Genomic DNA, 17,660 nt, shown 5'->3' with positions numbered 1-17,660 from the left:
CAATTGAAAATGGTATTTTTTGATGCAGTTGTAAACGGTATTTTTCCTCTTTTTCTATCATCACTTTCATTTATTTTTAATTTTACTGTTGTCCAGTTACAGTTGTCTCATCTTTTCTCCATTGCCCTCCCCTGTTCCATCCCCCTCCACTCCCATAGTCAATCCCCCCCACCATTGTCTGTGCCTATTAGTCCTCTGTTTATGTTTCTTGGCTTGTCTCTTCCCTTTCTTCCCCCGTTATCCCCCTCACTCCTAATTTCTCTTTCTGCTAGTTCTTTATTAGGTGTACAGAAATGCAACATATTTTCATATATTACATTTTTGTCCTTTAACTTTACTGAGATTCATTAGTTTTAATTGTTTTTGGTGGAGTCTTTAGGGTTTTCTATATCTAGTAACATGTCATCTGCAAGTGGTGACAGTTTTACATCTTCCTTTCCAACCTGAGTATCTTTTTATTAGTTTCCTGTCTGATTTCTGTGCCTAGAATTTCTATACTAAGTTGAATAAAAGTGGTCAGAATGGGCATGTTTGTCTTGTCCCTGATCTTAGAGGAAAAGCTTTCAGCTTTTTATTGTTGAGTATAGTGTTAGCTTTGGGTTTGTCATATACATCCTTCATTATGTTGAGGTATGTTTCCTCTATAAACATTTTATTGAGAGTTTTTATCATAAACCAGTGTTGAATTTTGTTAAATGGTTTTCTGCATGTATAGAGATGATCCTATAAGTTTTACTTTTGCTTTGGTTATATGGTGTATCATGTTGATCAATTTGTGGATATTGAACCATCCTTGCATCTCTGGAATAAATCCCACTTGATTATGGTCCATAATCTTTTTAATATATTGTTGAATTTGGTTTGCTAATATTTTGCTGAGGATTTATGCATCCATGTTTATCAGGATTTTTTTTATCTAGTTTTTTTTTATGTAGTCTTGTCTGGTTTTGGTATCAGGGTAATAGTGGACACCTAGATAAGTTTGAAAGCATTTATTCCTTTTCAATTTGGGGGGCTAGTTTGAAAAGGATAAACATTGACTCTTCTTTAAATGTTTGGTATAATTCACCTGTGACGTTATCTCTTCCTGGACTTTTGTTTTTCGGTAGGTTTTATATTACTGACTCAATTTTATTACTAAAAGTTGGTTGTTTATATTTTCTTTTTTTGTTAAGTATGTGTTATTGATTATGCTCTTACAGTTGTCCCACTTCTCCGCTTTGCCCCCTATGCCCACTACACTTATCCCTCCCTTAGTTCATGTCCATGTGCTCTTCATATAAGTTCTTTGCTTTTTCCACTTCCTATACTATTCCCAATACCCCCCTGTCTATTCTCTACCCTCCAACTATGCTTCTTATTTTCTGTACCTTCCCCCCCACTCTCCCACTACTCCCTACCTACTGACAACCCTCCATGTGATCTTCATCTCTATGACTCTGCTCTTGTTCTAGCTGCTTGCCCAGTTTGTTTTTGTTTTGTTTAGATTCCATTGTTGATAGTTGCGAGTTTGTTGTCACTTTACTGTTCATGGTTTTGATCTTTTTTTTTTCTTATATAAATCCCCTCAACATTTCATACAATGAGGGCTTGGTGATAATGAACTCCTTTAGCTTTACCTTATCTAGGAAGCACTTAATCTGCCTTTCCATTCTAAATGATAGCTTTGCTGTGTAGAGTAATTTTGGGTGTAAGTCCTTGCTTTTCATCTCTTTGAATACTTCTTGCCAGTCCCTTCTTGCCTGCAAGGTTTCTTTGGAGAAATCAACTGACAGTCTTATGGGAACTCCTTTGTAGGTAACTCTCTTCTTTTCTCTTGCTGCTTTTAAGATTTTCTCTTTCTCTTTAATCTTTGGCATTTTAATGATGATGTGTCTTTGTGTGGTTCCCTTTGGGTCCAACTTGTTTGGGACTCTCTGTGCTTCTTGGACTTTTATGTCTCTCTCTTTTCACCACACTGGGGAACTTTTTTTCATTATTATTACAAATAAGTTTTCAATTTCTTGCTCTTCCTTTTCTCCTTCTGGTTCCCCTATGATTCAGATGCAGGAACATTTAAAGTTGCCCCAGTGGTTCCAAAGCCTCTCATTTTTTTTCAGTTCTTGTTTCTTCTTTCTATTGTAGTTGACTGTTTATTTCTTCCTTTTGTTCCAAATCATTGATTTGAATCACAGCTTCCTTCCCCTCATTGTTGGTTCCTTGTATATTTTCCTTTATTTCACTTTGTATAGACTTCACTTCTTCCTTTATTCTGTGACTGCACTCAGTCATTTCTCTGAGCATCCTGATGACCAGTGCCTTTAACTCTGCATCTGATAGGTTGGCTATCTCTGTGTCATCTACTTCCTTTCCTGGAGTTTTGATCCATTCCTTCATTTGGGCCATATATCCCTGTATCTTAATTTTGCAGTCTTCCAGTGTATCTGTGTATTAGGTCAAGCTGCTTTGATTCCCATGCTTGGCACCCTTGTTACATTGTAAGGGACAGAGCCTTAAGTATTTACCAGGGCAGGGCACCTACTTCGCCACTTTTTGGCACTATATTTTCTACTTCTAGTATATTTCCTATTTCTTCCTGCCTTAGTCTTGGAAGATTGTAAGTTTCTAGGAATTTATTCCTTCTCTGTTGTTCAGTCTGTTGACAAATAATTGTTTGTAGTATTCTCTAATTATTCTTTGTATTTCTGTGGTGTTGGCTGTAACTTTTCTTTAATTTCTGACTTCATTTATTGGATTGCATACTTTTCTTTCTTGATGACTCTTACTAACAGTTTATCAATTTTGTTTATTTTTTCAAAGAGCCAGTGTTAGTTTTATCGATCATTTCCTTTGTTTTTAGTCTCTCACTTATTTTTACTATGATCTTTGTTATTTTCTTTCTTATAATTGTGGGCATTGCATGTTTTACATTTTCCTAATTCCTTTATGTATTAGGAAAGATTATTTTGAGGTTTTTCTTATTTCTTGAGATAGGCCTGTATTGCTCTAAACTTTCTTTTGAGAACTGGTTTTACTGCATCCCTTACATTTTGGATCATTGTGTTTCCATTTTAATTTGTCTCAAGGTGTTTTTGTTTTCCTCTTTGATTTCTCCATTTACCCATTGGCTGTTTAATAGCCTGTTGTTTAACCTACATGTGTTTGTATTTCTTCCAGTTTTCTTTATATAATTGATTTCTAGTTTTATATAACTGTGGTCAGAAATGATGCTTGATATGATTTTAATCTTAAATTTATTGAAGCTTATTTTGTGATCTAATATGTGATCTATCTTTGAGAATCCTGCATGTACACTTGAAAAAAAGTGTACTCTGCTGTTTTAGATGACATGTTCTATATATATTTATTAAGTACATTTGTTTTAATGTTATTCATTTTTTTGGACAATCCATTGATGTAAGTGGGACACTACAGTCCTTTGCTATTATTGTTAAACTGTCCATTTCTTTCTTTTATGTGTGTCAATATTTGCTTTATTTAAATAAATATCCTATTTTTTTAAGTCTAGTGAATCGGTGTGTGAGCCCTGTAGTTCCATAGTTTTCATGGACATATTCTACTTTGGTTTTCAAAGCCAGGTGTTTTGAGTGGATTACCTCTCCCATGCAGATTCACAGGGCCTTTTGTAGAGCCTGAATCTCATTGCTCAGAGGAAATTTCCATACCCATGAGATACCTCTTGACAGTAAAATGCCATAACTTCAGTGTGGCTATTTTTCTTAGAAGAATCATATCTTTGCCTCTGCTACCCTTCTTAATGCTGTCCCTTTTGGGGGAGGCTCTGTTCATTCAGTTTCCAGGTTCTCTTTGGAGAAAATTAATCTACATGTAGTTGTAGATTTCTTGTGTCTTAAGATGAGATGATCTCAGGATCTTCCTACACCACCATCCTAAATATCTTTCTGACATATGTTCTTTAACTTTAACCCAAAACTTGAATATTTTGGGGTTAAAATGTTGGCATGAATTATATAAAATGTTGGCATGAATTAATGAATACATTGCATCATAGATATTTGCTTATGTTTCTTTTTAATACATTTTTGCGTGTATGTTATTTTGTATACTTTCTGAAATAATATCAAAAGTCTAGTTATGATTAATAGTGTACATCAATAAGATTCTCTACTCAAGATTTAAGAAAGTAATGTTCTAGCAAGGAACCAGGACTTGGTACTGATATTTATTGTATGATCCCTTAAAATGTAGACACAATGATGACCCTTTTGAAAATATTTTTTGCAATATTTATCTAACATTTGATTTAATATCTTAGCTGCAAAGGGCAGTTACAGAGACTTTCACTTGATATTTTCTACAATAATAGCTCTTATTCTAAACCCACAAGGAGTTCTTATAAAAAATACTCACTAAAATTAAGGTCAAAATATTGCATCTTGAAGTATTAACTATTAAAAAGCATAGGAGTACATGAACATTTATGGATTTTCAAAGCATATTTCAAGTGAATTGAAAGCTTGACAATTTAAGCTGTAACTTCAGTCAAGGGAAGCTTATTCAGTGAGGTCTAAGCTGTGGTGTAAGATCGCATTCAATCTTACAAGAAAAATATCCATGTTGAATAAGTATTCTCTGAAAAAACTCAACTGGAAAGTCACAACACAGATCTTCTAAGTTCTAGAAAAAGGCCATGGCTTCTTCAAGAGAAAACTACTCATTATTTGAAAACTAGTTTCAGGCATGCTACGAAGCACAAATTGAGACGGAAACCCTGACCATTTGACATCAAGTGGCCATGTGATCAGGGCTACTCATTAAAAAGCAGCTATTGTAAGATCCATCTGGTAATCATTTTGGGCAGGAGCATAAACAATCCATTGTATGATGAAAATCTTGCTATTAGAATTAGATTCAAGCACTTACAGAGGACCCAGAATATTACATGCACAATGGGTTCAGAACTGCATTATTTCTGCTGCAATGATCTTTCTTCCAAAATTTAAATCTATGACCTCATGGGGCAAAACCCAAACTTGATTTACAGAGAGGAGATATGGCCTCTTATAAGAATACACAGGATAGTGCAAATGCTTGGTTGTTCAGGATACAGAAGAGCAAAATTCAAAGATCAAGGAAAAGGCATCCTAGAGCAGAAGCATGTTATGGATTTGGTAGAGAGGATACAAATGCAAAAGGTCATTTGACAACATGATGGACATATGAGATATCCAGTGGATACTGGTTATGTTCTATGCCCCACTATACCACTGATTATAACATGAATTCATAAATAAATGAAGTGGCCACATTTGTATAGATGGAGACTATATGTATTGCCAACAGTGAGTGCTTCCTTTCATCACTGCTGATGTTACTACTGTTATATTGGATGTTTCATCAGCAGAGAGTCTGAAGGAGAACAACTAATCATCTAGTGGGAGAGTTGAACATGTTAGGTCCCTTCCAGTCTGGCATGGTAGCAAATTTCTTTGTTAGAAATAATGCTTCACTACAAACATGAATTTTTCCTCTACTCCAAGTGTTTTTGCAGTGAGCACTATTCAAGAACTTAGACAATGATAGATATATTGTCATGAAATCCAAACGAAGTCAGCCTCAGGCCAAAGGAGTAACTTTGTAGAAAAGTATGTGCAGTAATGGAAGTAGGCCTAAATGATCCATTCTCTCTACCACATATTAAAATGCCAATAAATACCTTGGCTAAAACACACATTCAAGTAGGGCATTAACTTAGGGATTGACCCTATGGATGCTGTCCTCTAGGGTGTTCCACATTCATTAAGGCAACTTCTAATATATTGTGCTATATCCTCTGTATTTAGAAGACATGGCATGAAAACCAAATGATGGCATTAAGATCGGCTTCTTTATCTACCATTCTTAGTGACTGACTTGTAGAAATATGTTCTGTTTCTCTACAAACTGAGCTCTGCTGGTTAGGACTCTTAGTTCCCAGCATGGCAACGTTATAGTCAGTGAACACAAGTTTGAACCTGAGGTTCTGAATGTTTCTAATAACCCTTTTAGATCACTGAGGGAAGAGAGAGTTACACTGGTGGGAGTATTGGATTCCCATGATTATGATGGGGTAAAGTTGCTGCTACATAGGAGGGGAAGGGAAGATTAATTCTGAAACTTGGAGAATCCAATAGAGATTCTTTGGGTTATTCCATAGCTGTAATAATAGTGAATGAAAAATGTAGTAACCACAACTTGACAGAGACAAGGCAATCAAAGCTCAGCTTCCTCAGAGATAAAGATGTGAGTTTCCTAGTCATGTGGCATACATTTCAGTTAGCTTACTCAATTGTGTTTTTATCTTTTTTTAAAAGTACTGTCTAATATTTATTGACAAAGATTTTTTTTGTTTCTGTTGGTGTAAGATACATAACTAAGTATGTTCTTAATTCATGTTATGGTGCCATAAATCTTAATCCTTTCAACAAATAAAGAATTAGAAAATGCATACTCATATATCACTTAAAAGAAGATATTTGGAGATATCTCAGGCATCAGGTGATGCCTAGAAGGATATTTATTCAATGCCATATGGATTACAATTCAATGGCACCCACACCCACACCTTTTGTTGGTGGACATTCATTTTTTGGAAAGTCATGTCTATAATTAATGTATTGACTATTATGATACTTTCATTGAGATTTTATTTTTTGCTCTCACATGCTTCGGTGAACTTTGCCCAATGTTACTTAGTTAGACTCTCCAGAAGTACCACTTCACTTTTAAAAATATTTTATTGTTTGTACTATTACAGTTGTCCCTCTTTTTCCCCCTTCACCCCTCCTCCCAACCCACTACCCACTTCCATATTCAGTCCCCTCACTATTGTCCATGTCCATGGGTCCTTCATATATATTCTTTGACTAATCTTTTTACCTTCCTTCAGTGGATCCACATCTTCCCTCTCCCCTCTTACAACTGTTAGTCTGTTCCATGATTCTATTCCTCTGGTTCTCTTTTTCTCATTAGTTTATTTTGTTCGTTATATTCCTCTTACAAGTGAGATCATATGGTATTTTTCTTTCACTTACTGGCTTATTTCACTTAGCATATTAGTCTCCAGTTCCACCCATGCTGTCACAAAGGTAAGGGTTTCTTTCTGCTGCATGGTATTCCATTATATAAATGTAAAACCACAGTTTTTTATCCAGTCATTTACTGATGGACACTTAGGCTGTTTCCATACTTCATTATTGTATATAGTGCTGCTATGAACATGGGAGTGCATCAGTCCTTTTGAATTGGTGTTTTGGGAATCTTCAGGCATATTCCCAGCAGTGGAATTGCTGGATCAAAAGGCAATTCCATTTTTAGTTTTTTGAGGAAATTCCATATTGCCTTCCACAGTGGCTGTACCAGTCTGCATTCCCACCAACAGTGCACTAGGGTTCCCTTTTCTCCACATCCTTGCCAGCAGTTGTTTGTTGATTTATTAATGATGGCCATTTGGGCAGGTATGAGGTGATATCTCATTGTGTTTTAATTTGCATTTCTTTGATGCTAGTGATGCTAGGCATTTTTTCATCTGTCTATTGACCATCTGTATGTCCTCTGTAGAGAGGTCTATTCAGGTCCTTTGCCCATTTTTTTAAATGGACTATTTTTCTTCCTGGCTTTGAGTTGTATAAGTTCTTTTTAAAAAAAATTTTATTTATTCATTTTTAGAAGGGAGGAAGGTAAGGAGAGAGAGAAACAGCAATGTGTGGTTGCCTCTCACATGACCCCCACCAGGGGGACCTGGCCTGCAACCCAGGCATGTGCCCTGGACTGGGAATCAAACTGGCAGCTACTCGATTCGTAGGCCAGCACTCAACCACTGAGCCACACCAGCCAGGGCAAGTTCTTTATATATTTGAACTACCATCTTACACCATACACCAGAATAAAGTCAAAATGGATAAAAAACTTAAATATGTTGTGATACCATAAAAATCCTAGAGGAATACACAGGCAGTAAAATTTGGATATCTCATGTAGCAATATTTTTACCAATATATCTCCTAAGAGAAAGGAAATAAAGGAAAAAAATAAACAAATGGGACTACATCAAATTAAAAAAGCTTCTTCATGGCTGAAGAAACCATCATCAAAACAAAAATAGGAACTGATTATATGGGAGAACATATTTGCCACTTTGATTGTCTTTATTTCACAAATTCATAAATACTAAGTTGTTGATTCTCTACTTCCCAACAAATTTTAAGTATCATTTGAATTGTCAGTCTCAATATCCCTAAAATTGCTCTTCTTGCTTTATTTCAATTTATTCAATAACTCAAAATCTACATATTTTTAATATATGGCTCTCTTGAATTGTACTTATGTTCACATCTCTATTTATATAAATATGTTCCTGTCTCTAACCTCCAACTATTATCTAACATTATCTTAATTAAGATTTATCTTAAATATTTTCCAGAAGATTCTTCTTTGGTGAAACTGATTGAATATTATTCACCCTGGGTTTTATCTCTGTCACTCAGATTTTTAACTGTTTATATAGCCCTTATCACAGAGTATGTTATTTCTGCTACAGTATATTGATAACCTATGAGAGACTTTTTAATTTTATATTCTTTATTTTTAATATATGTGTTACATTCACAAGTCCAAGTTAACCACAATGTGACATGTATTGTAGATTTCAATATGTGTTTCTTCTCTCATCCTACATAAATTCTAGATTATAAATTATTTGAAGGCATTTATGAATTTTGCTTCAATATTTTGTTGCTATGAAGAATCTTTGAAGTTTCATGTACATTTACTGAATCAATGTAGAATAAATGAGTCCTTAATGTTCATAATGAGTTTGCTTTTGACAAATGGGTGTTAAAGTATGTTTCCATTACTTAACATACTTATACTATGGGGGGACTCAAAAAATATTGAATTATCATCTGGAGGGCAGAGCCCTTGTAGTACAGTCTTCCTTCATTAGGTGAGTGTTCTAGGAACCAGTCTGTATCAATGACCCAGCTGGTGTTGTGAGAGGCTGTATTTGGCTTCAGTAAGTTTTTCTTGAAAACTCTTTCAACGTGTTTGCCCATTTCATGATGGGTCATTTAGGACCACACCTGCCCCCACTGTGCTGAGTGTTTGGCAGTTTTTGACCAAAAACAGCATGACCCCCATGCCCCACCCTCCCTATTTACTGGATATTGCCCCAAGACATTTTTTTTTGTTGTTTCTTCAGGTGAAAAAAATTCCTTCAAGGAAAATATTTTACCAATGGAGAAGAGGTAAAACAAAAAAATGGAAGAAGCACTAAAAGGCATCAAAACTGACAAGTTCAAAAACTGTTCTGAGCAGTGGAAAAAATGTCTCAATAGGTGTATTGCATCAAATGGAGAGTAATTTGAAGGTGACTGAAGTTTAAACATGAAAGAATAAATACATATTTTTAAAAATAAATTCCAGTTTTCTGGGTCCCCCCTCATACTAATATTATGCTACTATTATAATAGAACATAGTTCTTACTGTATTTTTTCAAGGCTGCTTAGATATTGGTGTAGTGGAAATATAAAGGAGGAATTTATTATTTCTTGTAAAATAGTAAAAAATAGTAAATGGAAGAAGATATTAACTTATTCTAAACAATTACTTAACCGTGAAGAACACAGATTTTTGTACACCATCAGAGATATGACAGAAAGCCTTCAAGAGTGATATGAAAATGTTGAAATCCATTAGTACTCAATTTGGAATACTAATTATGTCAAGTCTATTTGTTGCAATATAAATATAATTATGCATAGAGGATTTATGCATAATTTTAATATCCTTTAAATGTCATAAAATGTTCTTTTGAACAAGATTAAATTAATCAGATCTGAAAGTCAAGCAATGACGTATATGTTAATGTAAGATTAATCATCTTAAATGGAATGATAACTTTTTATCTAAAAATAAAACAGCAAAGTCCAGCTAAAAGACAAATAAATGAGGAATGATATAAATGCTAGACATTTTGAAAAGAAATACACAATATTTTGCTAGTTTGTTGAAATATATATCTTGAAAACTTTAAGCCATGTGTAACTATATGTGTGTCTATAAATTATACTATCTATAAATAATTATTAAAATTTGAACATATTTTCCATACCTGAGGTTATAATCTTTTAAAAGCCTTTATTCTTATGAGCATGATAAATTTGAAAAAAAAAAAAACGTAGCAACATAGAGGTTATTCATGCTCACTTGCAGACTGTGGATGGTGACATAAGAGTACTAGCCAATAGAAACTGCAGCTGGGAAGTAGGCCAGATATAAACAAGTTTTGAAGATACATTAAATTAAATACATAGTTCAGTGGACAAGCTCAGAAAAAAATAATTAAGGGCAGAAGGTAATTACATATGCTTACTCAACATGCAGAAAAAATATTGAAGAATTAGCAAAATTAGTATGATGATTGTGTGTTTTATGTGATACTGGCAGAATTTGAAGAGGAAATGGCAGAATTTCAAGAGGGTGACCAAGTTTGAGAAGGATGTTACAAAACATCCAAGTGGAAATGCCCAATAAATAACCTAATATGTATCTGGAGTTCAGCTCAGATATTAGAGATGACCATCAGTATCTAAATGACAACTGAAGAAAAAGAAGACAATGGAGATCAGAAAATAATCAGAGCAAGAAGGTAAAATTAACTAGGTATAAAGAGTACCACTCTGTAAAGGAGGAAAGGCAAAGCCGAATCATGCACAAAAGAGATTGGGTAGGGTTAGCTACAGGAATCAGGAAAAAATTAGGAGCATGGAATATCAGAGAGGACAAAGCTCTATGTTTTTCAAGAAATGCTTAGGAGGGCAAGGCATGTATATCATGATAAACAATGTAATGAACATAGGAGTAAAAAGACCTTGATGATCTTGGTGAGAATGATTTTAGTGAGGTGCCATGAACATGAAAGTGAGAACACAGTAGAGCAACATCTCTAAAGAATGGGAAAGAAAAAATGACAACATAAAATATGTACCTTTTTCAATATATTTCAAAAGTTAAGATGAAATACAGATATTTTAAGACATCAAATCTGAAAGAATTTATCAAAAACATACTATCATCATACAAAAATTTCAGAATAACATTTAGGCAGAAAGAAATGATGCCAGAAAAAAATATTTATCTCCACAGAGTAATGAAGAGCTCTAAATTGGCAGTTTTTTATTTTATTGATTATGTTATTATGGTTGTCCCAATTTTTTCTCCCCTATGTCTCCCTCCTTCCTTCACTGACCCTCTCACTCTCCACCATTCCCCACTACACAGTTCATGTGCATGGGTCGTGAATGTAAGTTCTTTGGCTTCCCCATTTCCCATACTATTCTTAACCTCCCCCTGTCTGTTTTATGCCTACAAATTATGCCTCTTATTATTACTTGTATCTTTTCTCCCATTCTCCCCCCCCCCAACCAGCTCCCCACTGATAACCCTCCATGTGATCTCTACTTCTGTGACTCTGTTCCTATTCTAGTTGTTTGCTTAGTTTGTTTTTGTTTTTGTTTTTTTTTAGGTTCAGTTGTTGATAGTTGTGAGTTTGTTGTCATTTTTCTTTTGAGAAATCAGCTGATAGTCTTATGGGAACTCCTTTGTGGGTAACTGTCTCCTTTTCTCTTGCTGCTTTTAAGATTATCTCCTTATCTTTAATCTTGTGTAACCTAATTATGGTGTGTGCTGTCATATTCCTCCTTGGCTCCAATTTCTTTGGGATGCTATGGGCTCCCTGGGCTTCCTGGAAGTCTATTTCTTTCACCAGACTGGGGAGGCTTTCCTTCATCATTTGTTCAGATAAGTTTTCAATATCTTGTTCTTACTTTTTTCCTGCTGGTACCCCCATGCTTCAGATGTTGGAATCAAGTTTAAAGTTGTCCCAGAGGTTCCTAAGCCTCTCCTCATTTTTCACATTCTTGTTTCTTCATAATGTTCTAGTTGGATGCTTATTTATTCCTTTTGTTCCAAATCATTAATTTGAGTCCCAGTTTCCTTCCCTTCACTCTTGGTTCCCTGTGTATTTTCCTTTATTTCACTTTGTGTAGCCTTCATTTCTTCTTCATTTTATGACGGAGCTCAATAAATTCTGTGAACATCTTGATTACCAGTTTTGAACTCTGCATCTGCAGGTTGTCTGTCTTCTTATCACTTAATTCTTTTTCTGGAGTTTTGATCTGTTCTTTCTTTTGGGCCGTATTTCTTTGTCTCAGCACAGTTTCTGGATGAATGTTTCTTTAACTCCTTGGTTGTTGGACTTCTGTGCAAATGTTCTTCTGGCAGTTCTGGTTGTTGTTTGTTTTTTAAATTGGTTGTTATCCTTCTTCTCATTGAGCACTGAAGCAAAGTGTTTCTGCCTACGTTTCCACCTTCTAAAATGGCAGTTTTGTATGTTTCAGCCATTGCACTCCTAGGTTTTTACTCAAGATGAAGTATATATACATACAAAGGGTTGTGCAGGAGTGTTCATAACATCTTTCTTTGTAATACCCCCAAACTTTAAATATTCCCAATCACCATCAACAGGCAGATGGATAAACAACCTGTAGTATGGAACACTACTCAGCAATACAAAAAAATGAACTATGATACATGCATCAACATATATTAATTTTAAAATAATGATTATGAATGAAAGGAACTAAAAGGTAAAGAGTACAGATAGTTAAATTTCATTTTTATAAATTCCATAAAAAGCAAACTAATCTATTGTACAGAAAACAAATTAATAGTTGCTCCCAAGCCCTGCATTATTAATTTCAACATCACATAAAGATTCATTAAAAAACATTTAACCAATAGAGAACAAAGACAGTTGTCTAATTAAAAGATGCCTTACAGTTTTAAGAGTGTAGGGCTTTGAAGTTCAAAACCTGAAGGAAAAGAGGCTGCCATAGAGGAAGTTTCTTTGATAAAATGGGAGATTAAACACACCACCCCCCAAAAAAGAATATAATTAAAACAAATATTTGGCTGCAAATGCATTTTATAAATAATTAAATCCTGAACAGATACAGGCATTGGAGCCTTTAATGAAATATTAATGTAATTTTACTTTAGCTAAAAGTTTACTAATTTCTGGGCTAGAAGTGCTTTTGATTCACTTCATCACTGTCTTTGCTTGTTGTCCAAATGAACTTTAAAATGACTTGTTTTTTCATGTGTTTCCCTGGCACACTGAAATTAGTATGTATATCAAATGGAAAAATAATGTATTTCTAATTAATATCTTTTACTTGTAAAAAGTATCAGGAAGTAATGTAGTGAAAATGTAATTTCTATAATTTTAAATAGGTCATATAAAATGTGCCTTATATAAAATATAGATGTAATGGCTGCCCTATTACTTAGAATTTAAACTAAAAAATAATAAATAATCTAACATTAATTTCTTTCCATCCAATTTTAGAACATCTGAGTAATGATCCAGGTCTATTTTTAGATGCTTTCCTGATAGTACAATAAAGTATAAACATTATAGACTATTTTTTCATCTACTAATTCTTTTCCATGAATGCCTCAGGGCAGGAACTCTGACTACAAACCACAAAATTATTTTCATTAATAAACTCACAGTGTGTCAAATCTCGTTATCCAGGTATCTGACAATTTCTTGAGTTTTTATGCACAAGGAAATCTCAGTGATAAAATGACTTTTTAAAAATATATCAGGGGCCCTGGCTCATGTAGCTCAGTGGATTGAGCATGGGCCTGAGGACCAAAAGGTGGCCGGTTCCATTCCCAGTCAGGGCACATGCCAGGGATTGCAGGCCAGGTCCTCAGAGGGGGCATGAGAGAGTCAACCACACATTAATGTTTTCTCCCTCTCTTTCTCCTTCCCCTCTCTCTAAAAATAAATAAATAAAATCTATTAAAAATGTATTGGGGTGGCATTGGTTAAAAAAATTATGTAGGTTTTAAGTGTATAATTCCAGAATACATCATCTACAATGTATTTTATATTTCATTGTTTACCACCCAAGGTCAGATCTCCTTCCATTGTCATATATTTGACCCATTTACCCATTCCTATCTCCCCACCCCCTTTCCCCACTGGTAACCACAATACTGTTTGGGTCTATAAGGGTTTTTTGTTTGTTTGTTTGTCAGTCTCATTCATTCATTTGTTGAGTTCAGTTTTATTGCCCACATATGAGTAAAATATGATTTTTTATTTTTCTGTCTGACTTATTTTCTTAGTATGACATTCTTAAGACCTATCCATGTTGTTGCAAATGGTAGTATTTCATCTTTTCTTGTGACTGAATAATATTCCATTGTATATACGCACCACATCTTCTTTATCTAATCATCTGTGAGAGGGCAATTCAGTTGTTTCCATGTCTTCTTGGCCATGTTCATATCAGTAGGTTGGAAAAATCACATAGTCAAAATGGCCATATTACCCAAAGCAATATACAGATTTAATGCAATTCCCATCAAAATCTCAATAGTATTTTTTTAAAGACAGAACAAAAATAGTCATCATATTTGTGCAAAATCACAAAAGACTCTGAATAGCCAAATCAACCTTGAGAAAAGAAAAAAGCTGAAGTTATCACATTCCCTGACCCCAAATTATACTACAAAATGACAATAACCAAAGCAGCATGGTAATGACAGAAAAATAGATAAACAAACCAATGGAATAAAATTGAGAACCTAGAAATAAACCCACATATATATGGGTAAATAATCTCTCATAAAGGAGCCAAAAACATACTGGAGAAAAGCATTCTCAGTAAGTGATGCTGGAAAAATTGTAAAGCCACAAGCAAAAAAATGAAACTGGACTGATATTTTCACCATATACAGAAATTAACTCAAAATGAATCAAGGATGTAAATATAAGACCTGAAACAATAAATTACATAGAAGAAAACATAAGTAGTAAGCTTATAGACCTTGGTCTTAGAGAGGATTTTATGATTATGACTTTAGAGGTGAGGGAAGCAAAAGTAAACAAATGGAACTATATCAAACTAAAAATCTTCTGCACAGTAAAGGAAATCATAAATAAAGCAATAAAGCAACCAATCAAATGAGAGAAGATAATTTGCAAGCAATACCTCTGTTAAGAGGTTAGTAACCAAAATGTATAAAGATTTCATGCAACTCAACAACAACAATGACAATAACAACATCAAAACAATTCAATTAAAAGATGGGTTAGGACCTGAACAAATTCTTCTTCCAAGAAGACATACAAATGTCCAATAGATATATGAAAAGATGCTCAACTTCACCAGCTATTTGTGAAATTCAAATAAAAACTATAATGAGATGAAACAACTTTTGACTTCCTCACTCTCCAGTTTCCCTTACTTGCTATTTAACCAAGGAGTATAATAACTGTCTGCATGTGAAGCCAGATGTGATTGTAATGGATTCACTGCTCTATGTAGGGCTGAATCACATTATGCACAGAGATTACATAAATTATCCAATATATTACCAGTCAGTGTTTCATCCTGAGAAAGCAACAGAAAGACTAGAGTGAGTATTAATATTATGGTATTTCACAGGGGCATGGGTGGTAAAACCTAGATTTTCTCCAATAGTTTCACTGCTAGTGTGTCTGCTCCCCCCAACACACACACACACACACACACACACACACACACCAATAATAAACATAGGAAGATACAGAAAGAACATAAATATACATGCTATATATTTTTAAAAGATGAGGGGAATGAAAAGAAATGCTTAGCTATCAGCTTTCCTACCAACCCCAATTAAACTCTAGTATTATAATTTCTTCTGAGCCCTAGCCAGTGTGGCTAAGTTGTCTGGGGTGTTGTCCAGCTCTGGGAACCTATGAGTGGCAACCAATTTATGTTTCTGTCTCACTTCGATGTTTCTCTCTCTCCCTTCCTTTCTGACTTATTCTCTCTAGAAGCAATGAAGAAATGTCTTCAAGTGAAGATGAAAAGAAAAAGAATTCCTTCTAATTCATTTAGTAGACTACCTCTTCAATAAAATAAGGCCAGGCTAATGAACGCTCTGGAAAGAGCATCCCTTGGGTTTAGAAGTATTTCACAAATTAAAGGATATTTTTTCAGATGTTACGTAAAGTGAATATTCTGACTTACAGAAAATCAGATTCTTTTAAAAATATATTTTATTGATTATGCTATTATAGTTGTTCCATGCCCCCCTTTATTTCCCTGCATAATCCCTCCCATCCATACTCCCCTCATCTTTAGTTCATGTTCATGGGTCATACATATAAGTTCTTTGGCTTCTACTTTTCCTATGCTATTCTTAACCTCCCCTCATCTATGTTCTACCTACCATTCATGCTACTTATTCTCTGTACCTTTTATCCCTTTTTCCTCCTCCCACTCCCCTGTTGATAACCCTCCATGTGATCTCCATTTCTGTGATTCTGTTCCTGTTCTGGTTGTTTGCTTTTGTTTTTGTTTTAGGTGTGTTTGTTAATAACTGTGAGTTTGCTATCATTTTATTGTTCATATTTTTATCTTCTTTCTCTTAGATAAATCCTTTTACCATTTCATATAATAAGGGCTTGGTGATGATGAACTCCTTTAACTTGAACTTATCTGGGAAGCACTTTATTTGCCCTTCCATTCTAGATGAAAGCTTTGCTGGATAGAATAATCTTGGATGTAGATCCTTGCCTTTCATGACTTGGGATACTTCTTTCCAGCCCCTTCTTGCCTGTAAGGTCTTTTTTGAGAAATCAGCTGGCAGTCTTATGGGAACTCTTTGTAGGTAATTGTCTCCTTTTCTCTGATGCTTCTAAGAGTCTCTCCTTATTTTTAATCTTGGGTAATGTTATTATGATGTGCCTTGGTGTGTTCCTCCTTGGTCCAACTTCTTTGGGACTCTCTGAGCTTTCTAGACTTTCTGGAAGTCTATTTCCTTTGCCAGATGGAGGAAGTTCTCCTTCATTATTTTTTCAAATAAGTTTTCAATTTCTTGCTCTTCCCCTTCTCCTTCTGATACCCCTATAATTCAGATGTTGGGATGTTTAAACATGTCCTGGAGGTTCCCAAGCCTCTCCTCATTTTTTTGAATTCTTGTTTCTTCATTCTTTTCTGTTTGATTGTTTCTTTCTTCCTTCTGGTCCACACCATTGATTTGAGTCCCAGTTTCCTTATCACTATTGGTTTCCTGTTCATTTTTCTTTATTTCACTTAGCATATCCTCCATTTTTTCATCTAATTTGTGACCATATTCAACCAATTCTGTGAGCATCCTGATTACCAGTGCTTTGAACTGTGCACCTGATAGGTTGGCTGGCTATCTCTTCATCACAAAGTTTTACTTTTTCTGGGGCTTTGATCTGTCCTTTCATTTGAGCCTTTTTTTTTTCTTGGTGCACTTGCTATGTAGTTAATTAGTGATGTCGCCTTAGATGTTCACCAGGGCAGGGTATCCCTCTTCGCTGCCTTTTGACACTATATGTGAGGAAGGGGCCCGAGAGGGAGCAATGGTGCTTGCTCTGCTCTCTGCCAGTTTTCAGTCACTTCCACTGATACCCACAAGCAAATTGGGCCCCTCTGGTCTGATTCCCATGTGGGTGGGTTTGTGTACATTCTAGGACCCTGTGGGTCTCCTCCAACAAACTCTCCTGTGAGGCTGGGAATTTCTCCTGCTTCTGCATCAATCCCTACAAGTGTTTTCAGTGAAT

This window comes from Phyllostomus hastatus, unplaced genomic scaffold (genome assembly GCF_019186645.2).
Source record: "Phyllostomus hastatus isolate PE091 unplaced genomic scaffold, TTU_PhHast_1.1 phas_contig_62, whole genome shotgun sequence".
NCBI lineage: Eukaryota > Metazoa > Chordata > Mammalia > Chiroptera > Phyllostomidae > Phyllostomus > Phyllostomus hastatus.
The sequence above is the reverse complement of the archived record's forward strand: the minus strand, read 5'-3'. Positions refer to the sequence as shown.